The sequence below is a fragment of the Mesoplodon bidens genome (assembly GCF_964165515.1).
Source record: "Mesoplodon bidens genome assembly, contig: HAP1_SCAFFOLD_120, whole genome shotgun sequence".
Taxonomy (NCBI): Eukaryota; Metazoa; Chordata; class Mammalia; order Artiodactyla; family Ziphiidae; genus Mesoplodon; species Mesoplodon bidens.
In genome coordinates, this window is record NW_027671363.1 from 1,035,734 (window position 1) to 1,058,704 (window position 22,971).

General features: G+C 54.6%; 1 long non-coding RNA gene and 1 pseudogene across 2 annotated transcripts in view; both read left to right on the forward strand.

Moving 5' to 3' along the window:
- Positions 1-22,971, forward strand: part of LOC308611519 (centrosomal protein of 78 kDa-like) — a 739,857-nt pseudogene that overhangs the window by 664,127 nt on the left and 52,759 nt on the right. The window lies entirely within an intron of this gene.
- Positions 4,234-21,247, forward strand: LOC308611502. The gene is made up of 4 exons (XR_014014931.1): positions 4,234-4,462; positions 20,129-20,260; positions 20,746-20,846; positions 21,120-21,247. It is a non-coding gene; the product is annotated as an uncharacterized lncRNA (long non-coding RNA).

Sequence of the window (22,971 nt, forward strand, 5' to 3'; positions counted from 1 at the left end):
GTCAACACTTAGAATAATGAAAAACTTATCTTTAACTCCAAGAAATCTGGACAGTTATTAAAGCAAATGTGTTGTCCTACTGGCCTACACCTGGTTATAAACAGCAGTACGACTTCAGAAAACCCTGGACACTGAGTGGACTTTCTAAATATAGCTTTTTCTTTCTATAAAGGTGTTTTACAAGAATGCTATCTTTTGTGAAAATGTGGCCTTTATAAAGGGTACACTAAGGTCTGTGACTTTTAGACCTAGAAAAGATTTGAAATATTTTCTTAGCCTGGGAATCCACATTTTAGAGGCATAGAAAGAGAAACCCAATGAAATTAAATATTTTGCCCACCATCAAATGGCAAACAAGCAGTAACGACAGCACTCAAGCCTCTGTCTTCTAAATCCATTGAATGCAGCATAAATAGATTGCAATAACTGCTGATTTTCATTGTCCTCAACACTACATTTCTTCTGTGCCTTATCCCTTTTCTTTTAAGAGGGATGACAACATTATCTGCAAACTTTATCTATAACTATTTTTTTTTAATTTTGCTGTTTAGTAACTCATTTTTTTTTTTTACTTTTTTTTTTTTTTTTTTTTTTTTACGTTACGCGGGCCTCTCACTGCCGTGGCCTCTCCCGTTGCGGAGCACAGGCTCCGGACGCGCAGACTCAGCAGCCATGGCTCACGAGCCCAGCCACTCCGCGGCATGTGGGATCCTCGCGGACCGGGGCACGAACCCGTGTCTCCTGCATCGGCAGGCAGACTCTCAACCACTGCGCCACCAGGGAAGCCCCTAGTAACTCATTTTTGAAAAATTCTGTTTCTATGTTGAAAATGTGTAAGGACATTTACCTTCTTTCTTGAAACACCTTTGCCTGCATTTATCACATTTTATTTTGAACTATTGTGTAGCAATAAGTACAAAAGCGCGTCTAGTAGAAGAGATAATGTCAGAGGCAACAAGGTGTGTGTATGGGGGGGGTCGGGGTTAGAGTTGACATACCTTAAGGGAGATGAGGAGAGAGGGAAGAGAATAGAAATTTTATTTATTGGAAAAAATATGATGGCAAGTTAGAGAATTTTGGCTAAACTTAATACAATATAGCTTTCCTTAACTTAAATTCCGGGTTAACTTCCACTGTTTACATTGCCACAGACTAGGGAATAAACAAAGCAAAAAGATTTTTGGTACCACCATTTTGTGTTAATTTCATAAAGATTTCTACAAGACTTTTTAAAAATAAATTGAAAAACGAAAGTCTTGTCTTTAGCTTATTTTCCCTGTGTGCTTGCACTTTAATAAGTTGATAAATGATATTTAAACTCAATAGTTATGATTAATTCTGTCCCACAATTTTTAAAAGCACTGGGGATTGTGTGCGCGTGCATGCGTGCACCTTTACAACCAGTAAAACAAAGTTCTTGATCAAAAAATTATTATCACTTAGACTATTGAATAAAATCAGATATGATAGAGGGGCGAGCTGTTGATAGGTTTAAAAGTCACCCTAGGTGATTAATTCATGCAGCAGTGTTGCACGTTTCTCTTTAGATGAAGCACTTAGAAGTATAACCAAGCTTGGCTCTAATTTCATATCTGAGACCTGTTTTATTTAGAGTTCTTTGGCAAGTGCTTGCTCTGTGTTTTTATAGTCTTTGGTTGTGCTATAAAAATGTCAAAATTATGAATTAACAGATATGCAAAAGTGAAATCCTAGAAGATAGGATAAACATGAAGTCCTCTAATTATCACTCAAATAAGTTTGGTTGACACAGAACTGGGAATCAGATAAAGACATTAATAATTCATAATGCTGAAGTTAAAATCTTCTAGTTACAGTACAAAAGAAATCCTAATTTGTACCACAAGGTAATGAATTCAGTACTTTTCATTTGTTAAATATTTGCTTATTACCCTGCACCGTGCATATAACACTGTTGCCAAATTTGGAGGGCAAACAGGAAAAACAGACACTCTCTACCCTCAAGTTGTTTATACTGCAGTCAGTGAAATTTCTCTACTTTGAGATCTTTTAATTCCTCAGTTCATTGTAACATCTTCTTCAGATGAATTGTTTTTTGTTTGTTAAAACCAATGTTTAGCACTTTAAATAGTTTCTTCAATGTTCCTGATGGTGAAATAGAGTCATCATGCTAATTTCCAATACTAATTATAGAGTTGATAGGAGAAATGCTCAAGATTGATAGTAAAGTGATTTCGATAATCTACAAAATGTCTTGAGGTTTCCCAGATAACAACTTGTCTCCCAGACAAAAATGCACTTATTATTGATATTCCAAGCTTATAAAAATGTTTGTACTTTAATCATATAGCGATTTTACAACATCTTTTCATTCACATTTTAAGATATTTTGTTCAGTAGATTATCTCATTTTGAAACTATTGATTTATATATACATACTATGTAAATATTAGTATATATTTCTCAATGACTAGATTAGTGCTTTCTTAACTACTTAAATTTGTTTAATTCATATTGTTGTTCTTCAGCATTTCTTTTACTCACTGGAGCCTATCCCACTGACTTCAAAAAGCCTGAAAACTCTGAAAATCCCATTTAAAGTAACTGTATGGAAAATCGTTAAAATAACATATAATGGTAGAGAAGAAGTGTATTTAACATTGTGCTGAGATTATTCCATTAATAAAGAGATTAATCAATAATTCTAACATTCAGACATATAATAAAAATGAAAAACAATCATAATACTGAGCAATGACATTTTCAATAAAGGGAGATATTGAATATTGTATAGGAAACGAGAATCTGCAAAGCAGATAAGTTGGCAATGATTATACATATATTTAAAATACGTTGAAACAGTCATAGACAGTTTTTCTTTTTGGATGGAAAGAGGCATATTGAAGTGTTCAAGCACTACTTCAATTGGAATAGATATTTAGACACTATACAGAAAACACATGATTGCAGAAGAGCAGATATTAGCAGGTGTGTGAATGTGTATGTCTTTAATTAATGCATTTTCTTTTATTCAAAAAGGAGGAGAATGCCAAATTTACTTTAAAGGTGGCATTGTGATATGTTAAAGTTCCATTCTTAGACTTTTGCTGCTGTTACTGTTCCTTTAGTATTCACCAAAGAGTACCGTCCTGTCATTTATCCAAGTTAGAAATCTAGAAGCAATCCTGGGATTCTCATTATAGGGTCCCCTACCTTCATGCTCTCCCCTCAAGAAGTAACAAATTCTTGGCTCTCCTATATAGGAAAGCTCTCTCCAATGTACGCCTGCTCTGTAACTCTCCGGGTCTCGGCGCGCGGCTGGGAGAGCCGCCCCCGCCGCCCCGCATCCCCTCGGCTCAGGATCAACGGGCCGCCCGCGCCGCCGCCGCCGCGCAAGTCGGTCTCTCACTCGCCCAGGGCGCGCGCCCGGGCGGGGTGTGCGCAGCCAACTCGGTCCAAGCGGGGGAGGGGAGGACATGGGGCGAGGGGGACGCCACCCAAGTGGTCTGGGGTTCGGACCCAGCTAGGCGAAACGCGCCGGGAATCGATGACGGCTGGGGAAACTCGGGCAAACCTTTCTTGGGGAGTCACCCCTCCGACACCCCACCGCCCAGGCGCTGCAACGGAGGGTGAGCGGAGGGTGAGCGGAGGGTGAGCGGAGGCTGGGGGAGCTCAAACTTGCGAGAGCTGGAGGAGGCGTCGGGCAGGCGGCTGTCGCCCGAGCGCTGCGCCTGCGGGGGGAGGGGAGGCGGCTGCTGGGAGGGAGGGGGAGGAGGAAGAGGAGGGAACCAGGGAGGGGGCACGCGTTGGGATCGCGGCGCGCGGCGTCAGACGGAGCCTGGGCTCCCAGCGGCGAGGTGAGGCGGAGCTACGCTCCTTGCTGAACGCGAACCGAGCTCGGCGGCAGCGGGGAAGACGCGCCGGAGCCCAGGCCGCGACCGAGAGCGGGAGCGAGGCGGCAGCGGCGGCGGAGGGGGAGCCCGCAAGCTGCCGGGCGGGGAGCCCAAGCCGCGCTGTCGCCGCGCAGGGAAGACTTGGCCAACACACTCACACACACACGTTCACACACCCAGCCCGAGCTGGCGCTCGCGGCTAATCGTCAACATGGCGCTGGGGCTCCTGCCCGAGCGCGCGGCTGTCGCCACCTGCCCGGAAGCTTTGAGCCCGCCCCGCCCGGCCCCGCCCCCGCCCCCACCCGGCCCGGAGCCCACCCCTCGGCGGGGCCGACCGCAGCAGACAGCGAGAGAGGCGAGCGGGTTGCGGGCAGCGGGGGACGGCAAACTTTGCTGTTCGCCGCGCTTCCCCGGCCCGGCCCCTTCTCCCATCGCGAACGTCGCCACCCCACTTTCCTCCAACCCCGCACACCTCTCCCCACCCACCCCACCTCCTGTCGCTCCTCCTCGCCGCCTCGACTCTGCTCCGGGGAAAACTTCAAAGCGCCGGATCGCAGGCTCCCTGCTTACTCCCCGGCTGGGGATTTCAGGTCAGTGCCCGGAACACCTTTCCCCGCGGAGGCCGCGCGGGCTGGCGGCCGTGCGTGCGGCGGGCTGCAGTCGGCCCCCTCCCTCGGGGCCCAGACTAGCGGCGGGTGGCTCTTCTGACTCTCGCGTACCCCTCGAAGCTTGTGCCTCGCGCTTCACTTTGGCTGCTTTGCTCGCTTTCGTTTTTATTTCCTAGCTGTAAGTTATTAAAAATGCAGCCAACCTAAGCGGCCCGGCGTGGGCTTCGGGGAGGGAGGGGCGCGGCGGGGGCGGACTGCCGCCCCCCTGGGGGCTGGGAGGAGAGCAGGGAGTTCGCGGAGTGGAAGTTTGCAGGCAGTGTGTGCCTGTGTGCGCGGGAGCGCGGTCGTCGCTGAGTGCCGCGAGTCGGGCGTGGGGGGCGGGGGGGTGAGCTGGGCTGGAAGTTGGGAAGCTCGGCTCGTCGTTAGCTCGCTAGCAGGAAAGGGAGGGCGGCGGGTTCCCGTCTGCTTTCTTTTTCGACTCGGGAAAGAACTGTAAAAACCCCCAGCCGCCGCTGCCTCGTCTCGCCTCTCCGGGGGCAGCTCGTTCTTGCTCGTGGAACGACGGCGTGTGCGTGCGCGAGGGTGTGTGTGGCGGGCGCCCCGAGCCGAGCTCGACCTGGCCGCCGCTGCCGCGCGACTCGTGAGGGGAGTCCCGGTTTTTTGTTGTTTTGGCTTTCTTTGGCTTGCTCCAAAGCGTGAATCACGTGGATTAAAAAAAAAAATACTAGGAAATGGAGCAGAGTGAGGGGTTCCGACTCTGCCCGCCCGCCAGCCAGCCAGTCAGGTCAGACGCTTTGTTTTGTAAATGTTCTTTTAAAATTGTAATCTGCCACCCTGGTCCACCCCCACCTTCCCCGCGACGTCGTGGGGTTGGTTTTAAGTTGTGAGACCCCAGGGGTGGGGGTAGATCGTGCGGGGGCGGGGCGGCGGCGGGCGGGGGGGCGAGACCTGGGTCCTCCTCTGGGTAGCGTGGAGTCTGGTGGAAAGCCCTGTAGGTCGTGTGCGAGTCTGCGGCCGGAGGAAGTTGGTCCCACTCGGAGGGCGTGCGGCGCAGAGGCTGAGGGCGAAGAGGAACTTGCGCACCCGGGCGCGATCCTCGGCCGAGGCGGGGAGGGCGAGGCGCCGCTGCGCCTTGGGGCCCGCGCTCGGAGCAGGCGGGCGGCTGCGCTGCAGAGCCTCCGCCAACTAGGGGGCTCGGGGCGGCGGCGACGTGCTCCTGCTGTTTACCAAGCAAGCCCCGGGGCGCCGTGTGCGGAGTAGGGCGGCTCGAGGCACGCGTGGTCCCGGCGGGCTTCGCGCCGCCTGCACTCTCGAGTGGGCACGTCCCCGGGTCCCTGAGACGGCTGAGCCTGGCCTCGTGTAGGCCGAAGCCGGGGCGAGGCTTAATTTGCAGTTAATGAATCTTTTCCAGAAGTCCGCGATCTCCAGCTAGAGGCTGTGAGTGCCCGCGCGCGAGGGCGCGCGCCGCCGGCGTCTAAAGGGTTGGGGGGTTGCGGGGATGGAAGAGCGAAGGAGGGGGGAGGGTTATGTGTATTTAAAAACAAACCTTAAAAAAAGAAACCAGCGCGCTTCAAATAGGTATTCGTACAGCCTCTTGTGTCTAGAGTAGACAGCTCAGGGTTTTAGCTGCTTTTTTGTTTGTTTGTTTTTTTCTTTTTTTGAGAGAAGGCCAGAGGAGGGGTAGTGGTATTTGCTTCTAGGGGTAGTCTCTGGAGAAAAATCCGTAAAATGACTTAGGAATAAAAACGAGGAGGAAATGGCCCACCCCAGAAGGTGGTGGGTGGTGAACGCAGACAGACTTGGGTATTTGTAGCCATGTGACACTTGCTGTGGCACTGGAAACGGACACCGCGGGCCGAAATTAATCCTTAGGAGGTGTTGGATTCGGTTTGGCCAACAGAATTGCTTGTGTGGAAGGCATTTTAATTGTCGGCCTCTGAGACTCCTGTACGTGGACACTTGGAAAACACATTTGCTTCTCGACCCTTCCCACTCCACCCCCGACCCGTTATCTGGTCTGGGCTTTGCAGTGTCGGTTCCCGTGTTTATTATGGGCATGATTTCACCGCGAGGAGGAAGCGGGGAGATGGCGGTGATTAATATGCCGTCCAGGTTTAATCCGAGGCTGGCCTTTAGTGTGCGGGTTTACGCCGTCACTCACCGGGATTGCCTGGGGTAGTGGGGGGGGGCGCGGGGCTCGGGCGCCAGGCGCTCCGCGGGCAGGTCGGGGTTGGGGCTCGGACGGCCCCAGCGCTGTGCTTTGAGGCACTGTCACCAGTAGGTGACTGAGAGTTAATTAGGAAGTGTTCTCCGGATCAATGGGCCGCACAGCTTATTAGCGATTCTCTCCAGCCCTTTGCAGGGCCGGCCGGGCCTGTGCCTCCCACACAGGCCGGGACCCCGCGGCCCGGGCTGCGGAGAGCGCCTCTGGGAAGTGGGGAGGGATGGGCGGCGAGGGGCGACCGGGAGGTGAGTGTAACTTGGCCGGGCGGCGCGTTGCGTGCGGCGCCTCGAGGCCCGCGCAGCCCGCTCTTTCTTCCTGCTCTCGGTCGCCTCGACTGTGTCTTTAACTCGCTCCCGCTCGCGTCGCTGCCTGGCTGCTCCTCCCCGCCTCCCTTGCCTATCTCTTGTTCTCTAAGCACGACGCCTGTGCTCCCCGCCCAGTTTGGGATTAGACAAGATAAAAATCGGACTGCCCAGCGCGCAGAGCTGTGACTGTGCCCCGGCAGCCGGGCTGGCGGGAGCGCTGTGGGCCGGGGCCGGGGCGGACCCGCTGTGCGCTCGGGGCAGCCCGAGCCCGTAGAGTCCCACCCCGACCCTGCAGGCGCGGTCACGCTCCAGCGTTCTGTCTGTCTGGGGGCGGGCCGCGGAGGCGGCGGCAGACTCCCGTGAGCGAGCGAGCCTTTGGGCCCAGCGACCAGGGTGGAGGCAAGGCTGCGAGGGTTTCTCTTAACCCTTTAAAGACGATAGGGAGAGTGGGGGTGGGGAGTGTAGTAGAAATTCCTGGAGGCAAAGTAGCCCCCTGGGGAGAGGAGGCGGGAGTCTGGGCTTAGGGTTTTCCTTTCTCTTCTGTGTATGCAATCTCACATCCTGGTACATTGGGCTCGATTCTTCGAGGAACCAAACGCAGCTGCTAGGTGATCTAATTTGACCCGATACTTCTCAATGGGGAAGGTGTGAACACACACAGTGGGCACCCTCACTTAAGGAAGTGAGTTGGGGAGATGCAGAGGTTAGACCTTACCGTTCCCAGCGGCCCAGTATGTGAAGGTCTGCTCAGAGCTTTAGTCAGTGGGGCCTCTGACCGAGAGTGTTGCCTACCAAAGACCCAAGCCTGAAATGCCTGTCCACTGCGTACAGGTATGCATCGGAGAGAGCAAAGGGGTCCTTGAGTTGTCTATGTAAATAAAAACACTTTTAACCATGAACTTGTGGAGAGTTCAAATAAGATATGTGCAGGGAGGCAGCCTCCAAACAGGAGTTGGACAGCGATGTGTACAAGATCGATCATTTGTATCCACATCCATGGGGTCAACATTGAATGGGTCTAAAAATTTAATACAACTCTGCAGGCATTGGTCTCGTTCTTTCCCTGAGGTAGACCCCTGAGGTAGGTGGGTTACCCTATAGAGAAATGAATCATTAGTCACATTCCTCTCTCCTTCCCCCTCCTCTTCCTTTTAGGGTTTGTAGTCTTAGGGGATCCTCTAGTTACATTAAACTGCAAACCCATATTGGTCTGGGAACGAGCCCCATTATAGGCAAAGCAAGAATGTAAGTCGTGGGGAGGTGTACGTGTTAGACAGGAATGCACAGATTAAGATGTGCGCCTGAATGACATGTGCTGAGACAAATCAAGACACTTGGGCTCTGGTGCCCACATGGAACAAGAGATAGAGAAGAGAGAAAGAACTGGCCGCGAGGAATGTAAACATGGGTATGCAAATACTGAGACCTAGAGCGAGATCCTAGGAGAAAATCCCAGACTTTGTTGAGCTGGCAACTGGAGCAGAATTTCTGTAAGTTCGTTCGAGAGACAAAAGCCCATTTAAAGGTGTGAAGAGGGTCACCTGGAAACACAAAAAGCATTCACATGCATACATCCATGCTTAGATACACAGGCTGAACGACAAAAACTCCTCAGTGCCTGATGAAGATTTTCCTGCCCGGTGAGACAGAGCAGGGCACGGAAGTGTGGGCCACACAACCACATTCGCACACTCATTCACTGGGAAATACTGTGTCTTCGGCTAGAGGGAAACTGAGGGCGACGGTGCCTAGCTAAGGGTGGATGGCCCTTGGTTACTAAGATTGCTTCTGGTTATAGTTTCTTCCCATCTGGAGTGGGGAAGAGAGTATGTCTTGAGCAGGTAGGAGGATTTCTGAAAGATTTTTGAGTTCTGGACCCTGAGAGGATGGATGGTGGAGGAAAAAGGAGTAGCTTTGCATTCTGGGTCGGAAGCAAGGGATGTTGCGCTCCTCTAAGCCCTGTTTGCTAAGGTGGCGCAGGGCCTAGTGAACTGAGAGAGACTGAACCGAAAGAAGTACGAAGCTCGGCCTCTGGGCGGAATCAAGGGGAGGTATGCTTACTTTCCCTTTTTTTTTTCCCCCTTGAGGAGACCGTGCGGGGACGGCCAGCGTAGAGAGGATTAGCAGGCGCCTCTGTGACCCCAGACGTGCGCGTAAACTCGGCTTGGGTTTGGTTTGCGCGTGGCGTCGGTTTGCCGCGGTCCTTCTTTGTCTGAGCCCAGCCGGGAATTCCAGCTTTTATTGGGAAGACAGCACTCGGGTGGAGCCCGCGCTGGGTTGGGCACGACAGCCGGGGCTGGGCAGGAGGCTCGCCGGCCTCCGAGCCGCCCGAACCCCAGGACAGTCCTCGGGAGTGCCCAGCGGCCCCGGCAATGCCACCTCGGTGGTTTCCTCGAGGGCGGCGGGCCCGGCAGACCCAGCCCGGCGGGGCGTGGGGCCTCACGGGTCCACTTGGGCCGCCGTACCGCCCCTCTCCCCGCTGGCCCCACCGCTCCCCCGCCAGCCCCACCGCTCCCCCGCCAGCCCGAGGCCGAAAGGAGCTCTGAAGGCCCTCTGTTAAGCTCCAGGGTCACACCCGTACCCTGGGGGCCGCGCAGGGGCGGGAGGACCTTCTCCTGGCTGGAGGCCTCCAGCCCTCGGCTCACACGGTTTGGGCCTGGAGGGGCCTCGCCCAGGCAGGGGAGGGGAGGCCTATCCCGACCGGGCTGCCTCGCCCGAGTGAACGGCTGGCAGGATTCCGTCTGTTTGCAAGGCTGGCTGCGCTGCCGGGGCCTGGATGGTGGCGCTGGCTTGAGAAGCAGCCGGGGCAGGAGTGGAAGGTCTTCTCAGGCCACCCCCGTGGCAGCCAAGCCGCCTGTGCCCCGAGCACTTGGCCGGGGACGTCTCCCAACCTCCAGCCCGGCCCGTCGGCTTTCGCTGGTTGCCCGCCATGTGTTCCTCCGGAAGGGATAGCTGACTTTCTGTTGGATGGGAATTAACCAATGAGCTTCCCCCCACCCCCGCAACGTTTCTGTAGCAGGCCCCCTTTCCCAGCGCAGGCTCATTTCCGCCGGCCCCTATTCGAGGGTGTTGGAATTGGGTGGGGGCGTCCCCGCACTTTGTTATTTCTTAGAACCATGTCTCCCCGGCCAGCCATCGCCCCTCAGCACCCATGGGCTCCGGCGCCCCGTGATTAGACTAGCGGGGAAGTCCGCTAGGAGAAGATCCTGACAGCATTAAATAGAATTTGATCTAAAAGACAGTTTCCAGTATAATCTCGTTATGCATCACAGACTCCCGGTGTTATTTTGTGGAAGGCGGACAATGATCAATTTACATTGACCCGGGGCCGGGCGAGCTTTTAGATGGTAATTGCCATATTGATTTGCATGCAAAAAGGAGACCTGCTAAAGTTAAAGACCGGAAGCTAAATGAAACTAAATTTATTGTCTAGGTGCAAACCAGAGGAACTACTGGGGGGAAGAGGGTGAGTGAAGTCAGGGTGCCAGGGGCAGAGCAGGTGAGAGGCCCAAGAGCTCCGGGAGGTCACAGATTTGGGAGCGATCTTTGCCCTGGTGATTTCAAAACGTGAGGAGCGGGCTTGTTTAGGGTATGGGGACCCAGCAGGGAAAAGTTATAAACAGGCACTATTGCATTGAAGGCACTGGGATCTTTTAATGCTAATAGTAACTGCGAGGGGGGAGGAGAGGTTTATAGGGTTATAGGGGTCTTCCTGCACCATTTCCGGCACCCCCCATTTCTGTTGTTCTACCCGAGCGCTTATAACCGTGCCAAGGGCACCCAAATTCTTGCATCTGAAGAGTTAAATTTTTTTTTAAAGACAGGCCTTAAACTTTCCCCGCCCCCCTCCCCCCCCCCCCGCGAGTAGGGGGCGGTTCTGCATGCCGCTGCGGGCAGACCTAGACGTTTGGAGGCTGCGGGAGTTCCTCCCCGGACGCAGCAGCAGCAGCCCCAGACTCGGCCGGACGCCGATCGCTTTGGGAAGCGGCTCGTTCCAGGTGGCCCAAGTGGCGGGGGCGGGGGAGGGTCTGCCGGGGCCAGGGACTCACGGTGCCGGGGGTGGGGGGATCACCTCCCTGGAGGTTGGAAGGGCCTGCACGGAGGGTGTGGAGGAGGGAAGGCGGGGGCTGGAAATCCTGTCCCAATCGGCGGTGATCGCCAAGGCCGGAAAGTTTAAAAAAGAGAGAAAGCCACTGGCTGCAAGCCAGGGGCTGCCGGGCCGCCGGGGCGTGTTTGGCTGACTAGAGGGGTGAGGACCCGGCTCCGCCATCGCCTCGGTCCCTCCCGCTGCGGAGGCCCTGGCTTGCCCCAGGCGCTCCTGGAGCCATTTCACGCATCCGGAGCCTCGGCCACTGGAGGAGCCACCCGCCCGGGGCCGGGAAGCCGCAGGGGCGGCTGAGTGTCCGGCGCTCCTGCCCGTTCCCCTTCCCACCGAGCTGAGCTGGAGACGGCCCTGGGTCGTGGAGCCTGTGGCGTCTGTGGCATCGGGTGTGGATGGTTCCCGGAGCTTCTGAAAGCCCGGGGCAGACCAGGAAATTGAAGATGGGGTGGGGAGGGGATGTTGAGCGCTGACCCTGCGCTGCTGGGATGAGAAGTTGGGGAGAGGAGAGAGAACCCCAACCTCCGGCTTGTCTCGGGACTTGGCTTTTTGTGGGGACCCCCAGGAGTCCAGGAGGGTCCAGCATCTTGCAAGCCGCTTCCCCCTCAGTTGCCTCCCCAGCCCACTTTGGTCCCTGGGTTTTTCATTAAAGTCCTAGGAAAGGTAGATGTAGGCAGTCTTTCCAAAGGGCTTTTGCTCTGTCTAGATAATTTGATTGATTGCTTTATGTGGCAAAACTAGTGTGGCAAGCCTTCTTGTAGTTCCAGGTGTCAGCACTTTTTCCAGAGACCTAAGAGTAGCACCCACCTTCCACTGCCTGTTCTGGGCTCCTGGAGGAGGGGAAAGTGGAGCCTTGTTGGGAATCCCTGGCCTCACAGCAGGGTGTTCCAGTGTAGGGAGATGGGTAGGATGTTGGCAGAAATTTCGAAAGACTTCACATGGACCAAGAGATTTCTGGGTGTAGGAGAAACTAGGATGCGGGCTCCTTGTGGACCGAATTTCATAGGTGTTAAGTGCTATCCTTTTACTCTGTATTGGAGTACAAGGGCTAAGGAAGCCTTCCGAACTTCTTGGGGATTCGGGATGGCACAATTTGACCGATAATTGGCTCCTCTCCGCAACTCCAGGACTGAGTTTGACCGTGGCCCATTTTTACTAGCTGTGTGACCTTGGGGACAGGTTATTTATGGCCTCTGAGCCTCAGTAAGTTTCTTATTTGTCAGACTGGGTATAATTTTCCACCTTTAGGATCAAAGAATACTTGGCACATAGTAGGCCCGGAGGATTAGTAATTGCTTTGAATGACTGGTCAGATTCCTATAGGTTGCTTCTCCGTTCCCTGCTGCCCCTGAGATGCCTGCCGCCCTCCCCCCGCAAGACCTGCGTAGGCCAGTGTCTGGGGACCAACCTGCAGGTTAAGCTCCCCTCCAAGGGTATTCCTGAGGCTATTCCTCCAGGTCTGCCTCCGTGGGTTCCTCCTTCTTTCCCTTTGTTACAGTTCTTTGCATTCTGGGCTTTAAAGGAATCCATATGAAAAGGCTGGGATTTTTTTTTCTCCCCCTAAGTGGGATCATTTATATGGTTAGGAATTGATTCCAGAACCGGTATCTAGGTGCTCTTTGGCAAGTCCTCCCGTCATTCTTTCGGGGGGAGGGAACAGCAGCGGCTGGAGGGGAGAGACCTGGTGGGAAGAGGTGAAAGGGTCTGGCCCGCTGCAGAGGCCAGAGGTGCTGTGGTTTGTCTGATAGGGATTAAGTCCGGATGTTATGAGGTCTCAGTGTGGTTTTCAATAAAAGTCTGTCAGGGATTGCTTCTTTTCTATGGATATGTATTTTAAAAACTTTACTAGCATGAGAAGAAAACCAGACCTGTATGGATCCAGGCCGGTAGTAAGCTACTGTGATCAGGTTTCCTACTAGACTCCCAGAGGGGAAGTCAGCATTTGATTGAAGCTACACTTGGTTCTTGACTCTCTGGGGATGCCTGCTCTGAAACAGGAGCCCTCCCTTTCTCTCCTCCCCCCCACCCCCCTTTTCCCTTCTTCCCCTAAAAGCCTTTGTGCTGAAAGAGCTTCAGTAGGCATGAGTCCCTGGTACCTCTCTAAAGAATGCCTTCCAGTCTTTGCTGACATTGTTTTGTGAACAGTGGGTTTTACCAGGCCAGCAGTTTTCCCCCGATCTTAGCTCACTATTTTAGAGGTTCGAGTATGCCCAGGATGCGCCCAACTGCAGTGCTTTCCAGTGTGTGTAGCCAGGGCCTTGCCTGTAATCTGAAAGACACCTTAACCTTTGCCCTAGGTGCCCCCCCGCGGGTGGGGGTGGTGAAGGTGGGGAGAGCAAGGACAGGGGATCTTGTTGAGGGTCTGTTTGTTTTCTCCAGCCACAGAGGCAGAGGGGTGGAGTGGGGCGAGGCCGAGAGTACGTTCCAGCCTTGGGTCTGATTTAAAACTTGGTTTAATTGGAGAAACTCTTAGGCATTTAACAGTTCTGTACAAATGCAAACTTGACATAGCTCTAGGCCTACGTCAATTAGGAAAGAATAAATGAAGTACAGAGATGTCCAAACTATGTAATTCCTAGAGTTGTCTGCCCTCCCGTAAACACATGACAAGTGCCAAGGCATTTCCAGTCAAAACACCCATGGAACCAGCAGCCTCCATCCTTTGTATTTATTATTTTATTAACAGCATTTTACAGAGCATTTAACAAGCACAGCCTGCCTGCTTTCCACCACAGCTCTCAGCAGACTGAGGGGTGGAAAACAGATGGGGGTGGCGAGGAGTGGTCTCTAGAAGAGACTTCTAAGCTGGAGACATCTCTTCAGATGGGCAAGGAAAAGGAACATTTGGGGTTCCTTTCTCCTGGCCCCAAAGAGAAGACAAAAGTAATGCTTTGGAGGAAGAAATCCCCTCTCCCTTCTCCGGAGGAAAGTTGTGCAGATGTGGTCTGTCTAGTCTCCACTTGGATTCCAGAAGGTGTGAAGCAGGGTCTGCTTTCCCAATACTCTGCCCATCAGTTATTGGTGCTTTTCAAAGAATAAGTATTTGTCTGCTATCATTATTCTATATCCTGGTGGAAAGTTTATAAGGAAAACTAATGCCTTTCTTAAGTCATAAAATGAGCCTTGTATGATTATTTAATTAAAATCTATTTAAGGACCGATTAGGCGTGTAATTTGCGCTAATAATGACGATGATGGAAATGTTCGACTTAACCAAAAATCATAAAAGGAGACATTTTGATCAGTGGGGCGACCAGGAAGGATTCAGGGAGTTGGACGGTTTTCCGAAACACGAGGCTTTGGGCTGCAGAAAGTGCCAAGCTGCCTAGCCTCTGGGACCACGGTAGAGAGGGCTGCAGGACCCCAGGCTTGGCCGGGGCAGGCCGACCCACGCTTTGCTGAGCAGAGAAACCGACCCTGGGAGTCTGAACAACCTTTATTCCCAGCTGAGGAAATGGGGGAGGGGGCCTGAGAGGAAGAAACTCTGGGAGAGAGCTGATGAACCCCACAGAACTCTGCGCGAAATGGCTGTGTTCTCTTGCTTTAACAATCAGCAGCGACACACGCATTGCTGTCTAGGCTAGCCTTGGCTGGAGCCTGGAAGGGTGGGGGGAGGGGGGGTCTCTTGTTCTGGAGAAACCTGCCAGCTGCTGGGCTTGGTGCGAAGGCAGACACAATGCTGCTGTTGGTTTGATCTCTAACTGGATTGTTAGTCTGGCTTTAACTGTGTGGTAAGGGGGGAATGTGAAGGCTGTTTACAGCGAGTGCAAATAATGTGACAGCTGTTGGTGCAGGAGCAGCGCTGTGCCTCCTCGGCGCTCACACAATGCGTGCACTGTGCAGGCCCACGGAGAGCTGCAGAGGTGGCCGCCCCTTGCTGGCCCGGGAGCCCTCGGATGCGCTGCGAGAGAGCCCTCCGGCGGCGGCACCCGCACCCCGCGACACGCATCTTTCTGGCTCCTGGGATCGTGGTGGACGTGCGCGCTGGTTGGTGTGTTGTGGATTAGGGAACTTGTTAGGCAGAGGTGGCAGGAGAAGGCCTGCGGGGTCATGAGTGTCAACTGTCTGGAGGGGTTTGGCCGGGATCTGTTGACCTGGGGCCTCAGTGGCTTGTGACCGGGTTGTTAAGATTTGGGAAAGTAACTTTCCACCCTAAAGCAAGCCTGTTGGAAAGAATGTATTAACTGAAGGCTTTCTGGAAATTGCAGAGGCTCTGAAGGCCGTTGTTCTTCCTCTGAAATGGCCCTGTTATTCAGACAAGTTCAAGAGACAGGCGGCCGCTGTGTTCTATGCCCTCGGCCCCGTTTCCTGGATTGGAAACACAAGTGTGTAGGTTCAGGACCCGAAGGGGGGTGAATGGGGGTGGGGAGGGGTGCAAGTCGGCTTTTGATCACCCGCCTCCCTTTGCCTTCCCGGTTTTTAAGAGCGCACTTGCCTTTCAGCTGCAGGACCAGCGGTGCTGTCTTGAGGTCTGCCCACAGCGCCACCCACTCTGTGACTTAATCAACGAGATGCCCACAGCCCGGCCTTCTCTGAGTTCCTGGTCCTCTGCCAGGCACTGCGGGGAGGCGCCAGGGTGGGAGGGAGAACAGTTGGTGGGTGGCAGCAATACCCCGCTGGGCCGGTCCAAGCTGGCAGGCTCAGGATGGTCCTCAGGATGGTCCAGAAGATGGGCCTGCCCCTGGGCTGTCCTGGGGCAAGCTGGGGGTAAGCACCACTCCCCCCAACCTCAAGGTTGAAGGCTTCCGCAACCCTGGCCCCCGGGCTTTGGAGGATCATTTAGAGCTGACTTAATTCTATATCCTGCCCTTCTGTGTGATTTCGGCCCCTGAGTGTACAGCTTGCAGGATATCTGCAAATTACGGGTCCACCTCCGCTCCCCCCTGCCCCCACATCTACTCTCTGAGTTATAATGTGGACTTCTACATCTAGTTGGGTTCCCTAGTGGGGAGCTGGGAGATGCTTCTGGAATGATACATGAACTTCGGTGCCAGTTCTATAAATTGGTCTCTTTTTAGGACGTGTGCCATTTTCTGTAGGAATGTTGCTTGCAAAAACGAGTTTCGCCTTGGAGGAAAGGCGGAAAGATAAACAAGCCTGCAACGCCAAAGCGCTGGCAGTCTTTCCCTCCTTCCAGCTCTCTTAAAGCAGCCGGGCTGCATTTCCAGGATTAGACTCGTGCTTGTGAAGAGGGACTCTGGTTGGCTTTTTTTTCCCCCGAAGCAAATGCAAATTAGAGAAAAATAATTTTCTTTCAACGATATGCAACGTATGAGTCACTTGTTATCGTGCTCCGAGGCAGGTCTCATTGGCGCGTCTGCCAGCTCGCTCACATCTGCTGGGCGCTGTTTGGGGCATTTTAACCTTGGTGGTGTCGTGTCTGGTCCCACGGGTCAAGGAGGAGTAATTAAGCTCTGAACAGCTAGAAAAATTCACGGGCCCCCACGTCTACCGCAGTTTTCCCACAGCTTTGTTTGGGGTGTTCCGGGTTCCAAGATGAACAGACGTGGGGTTCCTATTGTTCCTCGTAAAGAAAGTGGGAGCCCCTGTCCTCCTCTGACCCTCATCCCCAGCCTTCCCAGGACTCCCAGGCTGCACACAATCAGCAGGGAAGCCGGGTGCAGGTCACAGGACCCTGTATTGTATGCATCTTTTATTCGTAAAAAGTTCCTTTGTGCTTCCTGTGTGTACTAATGATAGCTGTCGTTAATAGCTTTCTGGTCTAGCTTGTTCCTTGTGGGGGGAGGAGTTTGCAGTGAGTTCACTATTTCTACAAAGCCCTGATGGAGGCTGCAGTGCAGTGACACCCCGTCTAGAGTCGTGGTCTATGGATCGTTTATTCTGGATCTGCCTCCAGGTTGTGTAGACTCCAAGTGGGAACCCAGCCTGTAGGGACCAGACCCGAGGGGGTGTGGAGGGTGGGTGGGCGGGGAGGAGAGGAGTCAGGTTGATTGATTGCTTTCAACCGAGGTTTCCTGTCCTGGGCTGCTGCCTCCTGTTGAGGGACACCAGCTTCCAAATGGGGCCCCCTCTTGCATACACGCGTGGTTGTGTGTGGCACAACCGTGAAAGAAAGTGAAAGGAACAAAAAGCCGAGGCCTGGCGTCGGGAGGGGGGGTTGGCGGGGGGAAGGGGAAGTGTCTGAGGTTGGTCCAAGAGCTGACGGGGGGCCACGGCTCTGTTTTTGGGAAAAGGGGGTGTGTGGCGGGCAGCCCCGGTTTGGCGGCGGCTCTCCCGGTCGATCCTTGCTGGTGCCCCCCTCCCCAAGCCCCCGAGCCCCCTTTTACAGTTGGCTACACCTGGCTTGCATCTTTGAATCGGGGAAGGTGGGGGAGGCTTCCACGGAGAGAACACTCCAGACTGGCCGAAGGGAGCGCAGGACGATGGGCCGGAGCGGTCTCCAGTCAGTGCCCACTCCCCTGGGGCGCGCCGCCGCACATCCTGGGTTCTCCGTGCGCCCACCCAAAGTTGCTTTTTGTCAGAGATTCAGCGGCAGGCGCCTGGGAAGGGGGAGCCCAGAGGAGCGCGCGGGCGGGGTGAGCTGGGGTCGGGGGCTGGCCGAGAGAGCCGGGGGTCCTGGAAGGTCAGGCGGGGGGTGCGTGTGGGGGGGCGGCCCCGCGCGGGGACCTGGCGTAGGAGGGGCGCGGAGCCTGCGGCAGCGCGGGTGTGTGTGGTGGGAGAGAAAATCCCTTTGCTGCCGACCGATCCGTGCTCGGGGCTGAGGCGGGGGAGGGGGCGCCGCTGCCGCTGCGGGCCAAGTTCACTCCCGACTGACCCGAGTGGCTCGCGGCGCTATCCTGGCGCCCTGGGAGGAGGCAGGGAAGGTTCTGGTTGCTCAAAAGGTCAGGGCCAGCTGCGTGAGTTTCCCGTCCCCCACCCCGTCACACCCGCACTCCTGCTCCGCAGCTCTGTTACTAATGCAAAACTTGGGTCGTGAGTGGGGACGCCTCTGGAGGCGGCGACAGCCATGACTTGGAGTGTGCCAAGAGACAGCGCCTGGGCAGGCTGGATCACTCCTTCCACTCCTCACTCCCCCCCAGCACCCATGCCCGGCTGCAGGACCCGTCGGGCGACCTCCTTCAGCCACACCCCAGGACGCCTGCGACCCTCGCCCCGACCTGGGGGCATCCTTGGGGTTCCCTTCTCCCCACTGCTACACATACTGGGGAAAACATCCCAGGAGGACTTGCCCCAACGCTGCACACCCTGGACCGCTTTTTCTCATCTCCCACCTCCTCGCGGCCCCCAGTGCTAAAATAGGAACTTCTTCTTCCCTCCCTTCCTTGACACCAGTAGAGAAGTGTCTGTGTGTGACTCAGTCTGCGCTTGGAGCAGTCCCAGGAAGGGCTCCCGCGCCATGAGCTTTGGGCTTCCATGAAAGCCACACACTCTGCAGAAGGTCACCCCTCCCTGGCCCCCTCTGTGTCCCTGCCTCAGCCTTCCCTCTGCCGCAAGGAAACTATGTAGCCATTCTGGGGTTGGTTTGTTACGTAGAATGTTTAGTGGAGTCAGATGCTGTTTAATGGGTCAGATGTGGCCTGCACCAGCTATTGCCAGGCAGAACTCGAGTCCATAGTGCAGTTTAATCCTCTGGAAAACACGGTGCCAAATATTTACAGATGAGGGGGCCAGAGTTGAAGAGGTCCGGCCACCTGCCCAGAGACACGCCGTGGATGAGAGTGGGAGCTGGGAGGCTGTGGTGACTGCGCGCGCGCGCGCGTGTCCTCCACAGAGAACCAGCCATGCCGGTGCAGCGAGAGACACCCCTTCCCCGAAGAGGTCCCCAGCCTACGGAGGACCGTGGCACATGGCATGCTGGCTGGGAGCCCTGCCGTCTGCCCGGCCTTCTGAGCCGGAAGCTCCCCAAAACCCGTCCAGGTCTTCTTGGTCACTAACTGGATAAATGCCTGATGCGGCATGGGGTGCCTAGAGAGTGAGGCCCTAGGAAGGGGCACCGTTCGTATTGGAGTGGAGTTGGGATGGTTTGGTGGCACTGCTTCCCATTCCGTCGCTGTCACTTGACAAGCGTGCTGTGCAGACTTGAACCAATCCATCAGCGCCTCAAGGGCGGAGGCAGTGGAAAGTGGCCCGGTGCCAGGAGGAGCTGGGGTGGAGAGAAAGGAGAGGTGGCAGGAGTGGCCTGGTGCTGCCTTCCTCCCTGCGCTCACGCCAGCCTCTCACGGCCACTGCTCCTTCCTTTGCAGCCTGTTTGTTGCCTGCCAAGGGAAGTCGCCTTTAAAGAAAAAAAACAAAACAAACGTTCTCTCCTTCTCCTCATTCCATAATGGTGTCTTCATGGCAGGAATCGGCAGAACGGTGGTGGGTGCAGCTGGGGACCCGTGTGCCCCCTCGTGTCTTTTCACAGAGGGCCAAAGTGCCCTCGCTCAGGGATGCCGAGGTTGGGGGGACAGCTCCTAATCTTGGTCCCTCTGACCTCTTTCTGCCAATCAGGCTCTTCTCCCCAGCGTCCAGGCCAAGCTCGGATGCTAATCATAACTCTTGGCTCCCGGACCAGATGACTGCCCAAGTCTGTCGAGGGAGACTCAAGCTCTCCTGTGCTTGCCCCTAGGGCCAGACCGAAAGCCGGAGACCACGCGGCAAGTCTGCGTTTTGCAAGCCGGGTCTCTCCCAGAACTGGGTGTTCAGCGGGCAGCCACCACAATTCCTGGTCTGTTCTTCAGAAACCAGACGCTCTTCCGTCTCCCCGGCTGACCCCTTCTCTTGGCCACCTTCCCTCTTCATCCCTGTCCCACATCCTTGCCCCCTTCTCTCCACTGCTGGAAAAAAGGGTTAAAACCCAGAGCCAGGGTGTAGCTTAGCAGCTCCCACTGGAAACAGGTTGGTGCTTGTAAAGTGCTTTTCATGACTGGCTTCACACATCTTGGCACTTCCAGAAGCATCACCCACCTGTGGAAGAAAAGGGGGGGTCGTTGAGAAATAAGGGCAGATGAGCCTCTTATATACAGCAGCAAAGCGCCTGCTGTGTCTGTCATCTAAATCACGTCATTTGCCCCCTGCAGCATGACCCACAGCCAAGGGTCAGGGAAGTCACTTTTGAAGAACTTTTCCTTGGAGGTTAAAAAAAAAAGAAGAAGAAGAAAGTAAGAAAGACCCCCAACTATTTCAATAGCCGCTTCTAGAAGAGGAATGGGGTGAGCGTGGCGGTGTCTCTGACCCTATCTCTGTGTCCCTTGCGCCCACGATCCCCTTAGTTAGTTTAGTTCTACATCCCAGAGAGATGGGGGGTGGGCCCGTTCTTCAGTGATGGTGGGGTGTACGCAGTATGGCCTTTGCCCAGGATGAGGGTGTTCCTGCCCAGGATTTGGGCTGTCACTCTGGAGAAGGGCCTCACGCCAGGCAGGGCCCCCGGCTCCTTGGCCCTTTCCACTCAGGTCCATCTTTGGCCCGGAACCGGAAGAGAGTTAAAAGTCTTTAGCTCGTTGCAATGAAATTATGGCTGGCAGTGGCGCCGCTGTTTGTTCAACAGACCTCCACTTTTAAACAGTTCACAAAAAGTTCATGGGGCAGCTAAAGTTTATAAGTGTGTGTGTGTGGGTGTGGGTGTGTGTGTGTGGGTGTAGTCAGCAGGATCCAGTACTGAGCCTTGCCCCTCCTCCTCTTGTTTCTTCACGGCCAGCCCCCTGCCCCGCCCCGCCTCCACTCCCGTGACACCGGACCACGCTCGGGGCCTCAACGGACCACGCTCGGGGCCTCAACCCTCCATCTGACCCTGTGCACGTAAGAACACTTCATCCTGCCACTGGGTGTTATTTATCTGTGCGGTGTTAATATTGAAAACCCCACCAGTCAAGACCTGGAAGGGCGGGGAGAGGCTTTGAAAGCACCCCATGGTCCCAGGTGTCTCTAAAGTGCATTCCCCTCTCATGCTAAGTCCAGGCCGCCCTTTCTAAAGAAAAGCCCTTTCAAGGGAAGGGGGCTGCTGGCCCTTTTTGAGGGGAGGGGAGAGGGTTCAGTAGGATGATTGTGGCAGGGGCCTTTCTGTTTCCTCAGTCAGGTGCTCAGAGGTCCTTGTCCCAAGGTGACAACTGAAGGAGACATGTAAGAGGCAGCTTGTGTAAGTTTTGAAGACTGGAGCACCAGAAGAAGATTGGGGCTTCGAGGGCACACACGCTTCGTCCCTCATCCTTTTCTTAAGGGTTTGATGGAGTGACCCTTTGGCTTCTGGTATAATGTCCAAATTTCATCATGACACCCAGCCAGGGGGTGGCATGGTGTGGTCCTCCCGCTGCAGCCACGGCCAGGACACTTGCACCGAGGAATGTTGCTCCTCCACCTTTTAGATGAGGCTTCCCTGGACATCTTCCTTTTGGTCTTCCTTTTGTAGAAGGGGCTGCAGGGGTTAGGGAGGGGACACTTTGTTGAACGTGCCTTCTGGTCGGCCCTGCACTAGTGGTGGCCTGCCCCCAACTTGATTTGTATGTTCGAAACATGGAAGAACAGCCCGTGAGCCCCCCACAGAACCTTCCTTGATGCCCAAGTCCATCTGAGTCCACCTTTTCGGGGCACTGTGGCCAGCCACTGGAAATGCCCCAGTCTGTCTAAAGAAAGGGACGCTTCCTAAAGAAATAGCTTCTCTAGAATCCCACCAGGCCGGACACAACTGGGAGATCCCTGCCTCTCCTCCAGCTTCATCGTTGAGCTCTAACTACGCGCCGTGTGTCTGCGGCGTGGGGCTCTTGATGAACAGATGGTGTTCTCTTCTGTATAGGGGCCGATGGGGGATGCTGGTGGACAAAAGCCTGTGTTAGGACAAAGAAATGCAGAGGGATAGCCTGGCTGGCTTTGGGATTCAGGTCTCCCAGGTGCTCCCCGACCCCACCCCTAGTCACTCTCGGAAAAAGAGTCCCCAGTCCTTGGTGGCTCCCACCCAACAGACCTGGCAGTCAGCTCCGTGTGCTAAAGTGTAAAAGCAAGCATTTGCGTATTTTTTCCTGCTAACAAAGGAAATGTGTCGACTTGGGGAACATTTGGGCTTTCGGGAGCTGTGTGGGTGGGTGTGTGAGGGAGGAGAAAGAAAAGTTGCCCCCATGAGCTGCACACCAGTGATTTCACACTCAGGTTTGGGTCCTGTGTAAAGAGGCCGTGGCTGGGGGGGGGCCCTCCCCCGCCACCCTGCCCCGGACAAGGGAGTCTGAGCAGGGGAATTGCCTAGGGCCATCGGTCCCAGGCATTAAAGGCTCCCCTACTTATTAACCCAGCATTTAACAGCAGGATATGGAGCTGAAGCGCAGTCAAAAGAAACGGCTCAACCTCCAAAGAGCAATTAAAATCCTGCACGAGGATAAATCACGCACCGTGATAATCCTGTGAATAAAATGCAGCTTGTCCTGACCCTTCACTCATGCAGCAAACTAGAATGTGGTGTGGGTGGGGCTGGTGGGCCGGGAAGTTAAGGAGGGGGCGGGGCTCTCCCCTGTGCCTCAGCAGCCTCCCCCCTCCTCCCGCTAGACGGAAAACGGGTGGCTTCTGCTTGCTCCCCGTGGGCCGGAATCTTGCAGCCCCAGCCCCAGCCCCAGCCCGGCAGCCTGGGCTGCTCCGATTTCTGCACTCGCTCCTGATTGCTGGTCCCCAGCGAGCAGGCGTCATTGAATTACTCAGCCCCCTCCCTCTGCAGCTCCCAGGCCAAACCACCCAGGTTTGGGGCTTAATCTAATCTAGGGCTCGGGTGGGGTGGCTCGCCAGCGCACTGACTCTTTTTACCCCTCCATCTGTAAGTCACACGCACCGCAGCCGTGGAAGTGAGTCGTAGTTTGGGCCACCACACCGGACTGTTGTGCCTTTTAGCCCACACCCCACCCCTGTCCCCAATCCTTTCAGCCACAAGAAGAGTCAATGTGGGGCT